This window comes from Mus caroli, chromosome 1 (assembly GCF_900094665.2).
Source record: "Mus caroli chromosome 1, CAROLI_EIJ_v1.1, whole genome shotgun sequence".
Lineage (NCBI taxonomy): Eukaryota > Metazoa > Chordata > Mammalia > Rodentia > Muridae > Mus > Mus caroli.
Window position 1 is genome coordinate 176,114,711 of NC_034570.1, and position 5,984 is coordinate 176,120,694.

A 5,984-nucleotide genomic window follows, 5' to 3' on the forward strand; every position below is an offset into this window, starting at 1 on the left:
TAACAAGTGAGTCTCGGCCACCTGTTGCCATGCTGCCCCCTCTCCTGGAACTCAGCCTCTGAAACAGTAGCCAAAATCAACTCTTTCTTCATGAAGTTGCCTCTGGTAGTGGTTTACACAGCAAGAGAAAAGTAACCAAGACAGAAACAATTCAATTTTTGAGTCATCTGACTAGCCAGTTGGCTTCTTTTATCCCAAAGGGACAGGTCCACAGAGTCACAGATGTGCAGGAAACCTTGGACTTGCTGTGAGCATCTCTCAATTTTTTTTTAATCACACTCTCACATTACATGCCTGCTCTACTTCTGTGCAACAACATATTATGTGAACTTCATATAAACTATTTACTTGTATATGAAATATATATACATATATATGTATATATATATATATATATATACATATATAATGTCTGAAGTAGAAAAGAAAAGAAAGCAACTTTCAAAACTATATGCTAATTATGAGAAAACATTTAACCTCACAATTCTCTGGTATGTTTGAGAAAAGAAATGATAAAATGAAACAACCACTTGAACTTTTAAACCCAAACACTGTATTTCTTTGTAAATGTTTGTGCCTGTGGGCATACAGTGTGTGTGTCTGTGTGTGTCTGTGTGTGTGTCTGTGTGTGTGTGTGTGTGTCTGTGTGTATGTGTGCTTAAATTAAAGGGCAGGTACAGAATATTAAATGGGATAATTGTTAATAGCTTGGACCTTAAATATACTAAGTTATGGGAGAAACTGACCTCCATAAGAAAGAATTACAAGTCTGATCATTCATGTCCTTTCTCTAAGGGGCTGGAGTAGTTGGAGTTTATATTGGAACAAGTTTTAGATTTTCTTGTCAAGTCAAATGGATACACTGTTATTCTGTGATTTAAAATTTTTCCAAGGTAACTTAATCCTCACTCAAGTCCAGTGTCATACTTGTGAAAGGTCATAACTTCTATTGAGCATCAGAGCTGGATGTGGTGGCCACAATGACACTCTCCGTTCTCTTGTACTCCAAGCAGGAGGACTATGAGCTCAGGTTCAGCCTGTGTTGCAAAACAAAACAATGTCTCAAAAAAGGAGCAAACAAAACAGCAGCAGCAACAGCCACAGGAATTGTGTTGGGGAAGAAGGGGTCAGACTATTGCATAACTTGTGCACTTTGTCCCAAGAAAGTTTCTTTTCACTCTTAACTTCTGAGTTTCTTCGCATGTAAAATGGAGATTGTGGCTGAAAAGATGGCTCAGCTGCCACACAAACCTAAGGACCTGAGTTTGGATCCCCAACCTCTGTGCAAACAAAGCTGGACACTGGGTCCATACCTGTCATCCTAGCACTGAAGGGGAGGAGCCACGAGATTCCTGGGGCTTGCTAGGCAGCTAGATCTGGTCAACGGGTGAGGATTGCTGGGCATGAGAGATCCTCTTTCAGAAAGCAAATTACAGAAAGGCTAAGGAAGACAACTGCTACAGATCTCCAGCCTTCGCACACGTGCACATTCCTGCACATGCACAGGTGCACACAAACATGAAGATATAAACACATACCATATCCACAACTTAAATAAATATAGGAATAATTGCATAATTTTCACACTCTCCCTGAAAAACATATCAAGGTTAATGCATTGTTGATTAAGGGGCATAGTTTGAGATCTTAGAAGAAGGGGTTTCTGTAGATGAGGTATAGTGATGTCACTATTTCATGTGAGGTTGTGCTGCATGGGTGGGATGGTCCCCTCTTTGAAGGGTCACAGAAATGAGCAAGCCTGGCTTCCAAAATGACAGAACCTAATCCCCCCTACTGAACAAGCTCCCTGGGTTCTGACCATTGTTCCCTGTTTCCTGGCTCTCCACAAGCCCGACCCTTAAACATTGAGCAAGCTTCTGGCTTGGAGAAGAACTAAGTGCATATTTGCCTATATTCCAAAACCAAGATGACGTACACTTCCAATCGAACAGATGTGGTCAGCCGTTGATTAGACCCAGCGGAGGAGTCTGAAACTCAGCCAGAACAGCAGAGAGTAAGGAACGGGGGCGAGCAAAGGTGAACAGATATACAATGTTTCTTCCTTCTGATTACTGGATTTCCTCTCCTCTTCCTCCTCCTCCCGTTTTACTCCTCTTCTGGCTCCTCCCTCCCTCCCTCCCTCCCTCCCTCCCTCCCTTCCTTCTCCTCCTCCTCTTCTGCCTCCAAGTTTTCCCATTTTCTCTGTAAAAAATTTTTCCAAGTGTTTCCCTTCCTGGCTTTCTTTGTGGACATTAGCAAAGGTATGTCCACTGTTAGGGAAATTTTCCTATTACCTTCCAAGTGTTCACAAGTGAGTAGGATTTTTGAATGGAACTCAATAAGTATGGCCAATTTCAATAAATCAGAGACTTATGTATCCATTAATGGGCTCTCCAGGCTCCTTGATATTTCTCCCTTTGCTTCCGGTTGCTTCCTGTCTGTCAGCCATTTCCTGGAAACCTGCCAACCCAACTGCTTTCACAGAACCATGGAATAATTGAGTTGGAATAGGATATGAATCTTTGCTCCAAACTTCCTCTCTTCTTTAGCACAAATGGAAACGCCCCTCACAATATCTCTGCCACATTCCTTGCCGACTCAGCTCTGAAGACTGGGTTCCCATGCCCCAGGTCCCTTTTCATTTTCCTCCATCAGAGCCACATAGCTGCTGACATTTTGCCAGACAGAAGCCCTTCCTTTGCTGGAGGGCAGCCTTGGACTGTCTGAGCCCACATTTCCCATGCTCTTGGAGGCCCTTCCTGGGGACTCCCGAGCCTTCAGTAATGACTTTAGGATGCATAGGACCATAAAGAGTCTGGCTCTTTCATTTTGTGTCAACTGCACGGGGTCTGATAACTGACATCTACTGTTATCAGACCCCGTGTAGGATGAAACAGTAAGAGACTTCATAGATCGTTGTCTGGCATGCTGTTGTCTGGCCTTTCAGAGTATGTACGTGTGTGTAAATTACATAAAAAATTAAACACCCAATGTTTAGCCTGTTTCTGTGTAAGCCCAGAGGGTACAGACTGATCTCCATCTATATCCTTGTATTTGCTTCTCTAGTAATCTCTTTCATCATGTGTGAGGCAGACTTGCCATGTCAGTTCCAAACTAACAGAATTTGCCCAGCATTTTGAACTATATGATACATATGTCCATTCAGTTTTAAGACATTCTCTTTACCAGAGAATACACCAAACATGGAATAAATAAATCCGACCTTTTAAGTGTTTATTTCTTAATATTATAGCACATGCTTCTAGTCTCTAGGCTTGGCTTTTGTTTTGCTTTGAATATTGTTTTAGAGAACATTCCAGATATCAGTTAAGAACTGAAGTCATCACAACATATGCCATTCTTGACTTCTTTTACGACCTGACCTTAAAATGTCCAACAGAGCAAGTATAAGGGTGAGGTATGGGAGTTAACTAGTCCGGCTTCTGATTGTACATGTCTGTATGTACTTCCTCTTCTTCTTTTTTGATAATAACATGCACATTGCTGTATCATCTTCCTTCCCCTGTAGAAGACAAAAGCAACTTAACAAAGAAAGGTCCCACACTAGCTCCTACTTGAAGGGATCTAGTCCTTTGTGGTAGGGAAGTTGGCAGTGGAGTAGCTCACAGCTGTGTCAGCAGGAACATGACATGGCCACACCACAGTTGCTTAGGCCAGGAAGAGGGAGCATGATAGGATAGGCCAGGCTATGAACTTCAAGGCCTATCCCCACTGAGTCACTTCCTTCAGCCTGGTGCCTCCCAGAGCTTCTATATCTTCCCCAACACTATGGGGAATGCTTCACATAATACCTTGATGAAATTAATCTCTATAGTAAGTGCTTTCAATCATTATATTTAATAGTTTCCTTCTTCCTTTCCTACTTCCTTTCCACTTCTGTTGCCATGATTGAACATCCTGACAAAAACCCTTAAGGGAAGTCCTGGAGGCCCTTCCTAGGGACTCCTGATCCTTCAGTAATGACATTGGGATCCACTAGACTATAAAGAGCCTGGCTCTTTCACTTTGTGTAAACTGAAAACAAGGAAAAATGTTTATTTTGGCTCACAATTCTAGCTTTCAGTCCATTACTGTGGAAGAGTTGCAGTAAAAGAGGCTGGGGTCAGCTGGTCACATTATGTTCATTACCAGGAGAGAGAAATGGCTTCATGCACAGCTATTTGCTTGCTTTTGTTAGTCAGCCCAGCTCCTCATTTCTTACACAGTTCAAAACTGTCCTACCTAGGGAATAGGGCTGCCCACAGTGGGTCTGCCTAAGGAATAGTGCTCCTCACAGTGGTCTGGGTCTTCCCACATCAGTTATGACAGTTGAGTCAAGATAATCCTTCACAGACAAACCTACAGGCCAATGTAAGCAATCTCTCTTGAGACTCCCTTCTTGAGTGTTTCTAGAATATGGTGAGTTGACAGTTAAAGCTAACCATTATACTTCCCTATAGAAGATGCTTATATAACTGTTTGCAATAGTTTCTAAGCAATGGAATACAGTTAGCCCCTTCCTCCCTCTAACAGGTTTTCCGGGTTGAATTAGATACACTTCTCTGTTACCATTTGCTATCTCTCAGAATATTCCTGTGTTTTCGTCTTTGTACTTCCAGATAAGATCTGAGGGCTCCTATTTGGTCCCCAGACATTCCTATCTATGCAGTCTGACTCTGTTTTCCCTTAAGATTTCCCATTTCTAGATCACACCACTTACATTTTTATTTTTTTTAAAAAAATGACTTTTTATCTTGTGGTCCCATATAAAACAAAGTAAGTCACTTCAAATTTTCTCAGTGTGATAGAGGTATAAATATACATCTGAATGAATATATGCATGGGAGAGTAGAGAAGTATCGTATCTATGATTTTTAAATCATATCCAGCTTCATAGTGGGAATAAGTTATTTTTGTTTTTAATCAAAATTAAATATTATTGAATAATAGAATTTTAAACCTCAATAATACTTCAGATAAAATTTCACCAAATCCTCCGTATTTTTTCATATAAAATGAGGGAGATATAACATATTCATGTTAACAATTCATTATATTGAGGGGCTTACGTTTAGAATCTGGGGCTGGAGAAATTGCTCAGCAATCAAGAGCATTGGTTTCTCTTGCAAACAACCCAGGTCAATTCCAAGCATTTGACTACTCTAGAATGAAAAGCATAAGAGTTTGTGAGCAAGCTGAACCATTCCTAAGCAGAAATCAACTCTGGGCTTTTTGTCTACTTCCTGACAAATCAACAAATCATTTTTATGAGCCTTATGTGATTCATTGAGCCATTTGGGGAGGGTCAGAGGGTAAGGGTACCATTCACCACAGCAGGTTTAAGCAGGGGAAGGTGAGGTAGGAAATGAATAGAAGCCCTCGTTATTGCACGAGGAACCCGGGGCTAGCTATGTGCCTGCCCTGCTGGGTTAAGCTCACCCTGGATGTTTGTTAGAACACTGAGATGCAGATGTTCTGTGCAATACAGAATCTTCAAAGATCAGCTCATGTGTTTCTATTATTATAAAGATGATTTAAAAGATTTAAAATTATAGCAGACCTGTCTGTTAACCTATTTGCTAACACAGAAGAAAAGGGGTAAGTTATATCAGCCCTGGTACTTAGTGGGGACATGTTTGATAGATAGGTAGATGGAAAGGCAGATAGATGATAGAATAGATAGATAGATGATTGATAAATAGTGATGATAGATTGATACATAATAGATTGATAGATAGATGATTGATAGATATGGAGAGATGAGATAGATAGATAGATAGATAGATAGATAGATAGATAGATAGATAGTTTTCTCTCCTCTTTATCCCTCCTTTCTTCTCTCAGAATAGGGAATGGTTGTACTTCTTCAACTGGAACTCATTAAGAATTCATGGGGCAGAAAATATAAGGGGTTCTGGGAGCAGAGGCTTTGAAAGACCAGTATGAGCTATAAATAAGCCACTGTTGTTATTCTCTTTTTCCTC

The 5,984-nt window shown here is 40.8% G+C and overlaps 1 long non-coding RNA gene across 1 annotated transcript in view; it reads right to left on the bottom strand.

Moving 5' to 3' along the window:
• Positions 1 to 3,224: 3,224 nt before the first annotated feature.
• Positions 3,225 to 5,984, bottom strand: part of LOC110304649 — a 22,691-nt gene continuing 19,931 nt past the window's right edge. The window contains exons 3-4 of the long non-coding RNA XR_002379094.1: positions 5,070 to 5,162; positions 3,225 to 3,523 (exon numbers count right to left, since the gene is read on the bottom strand). This is a non-coding gene — a long non-coding RNA (uncharacterized LOC110304649). The remainder of the gene's footprint in view (positions 3,524 to 5,069; positions 5,163 to 5,984) is intronic.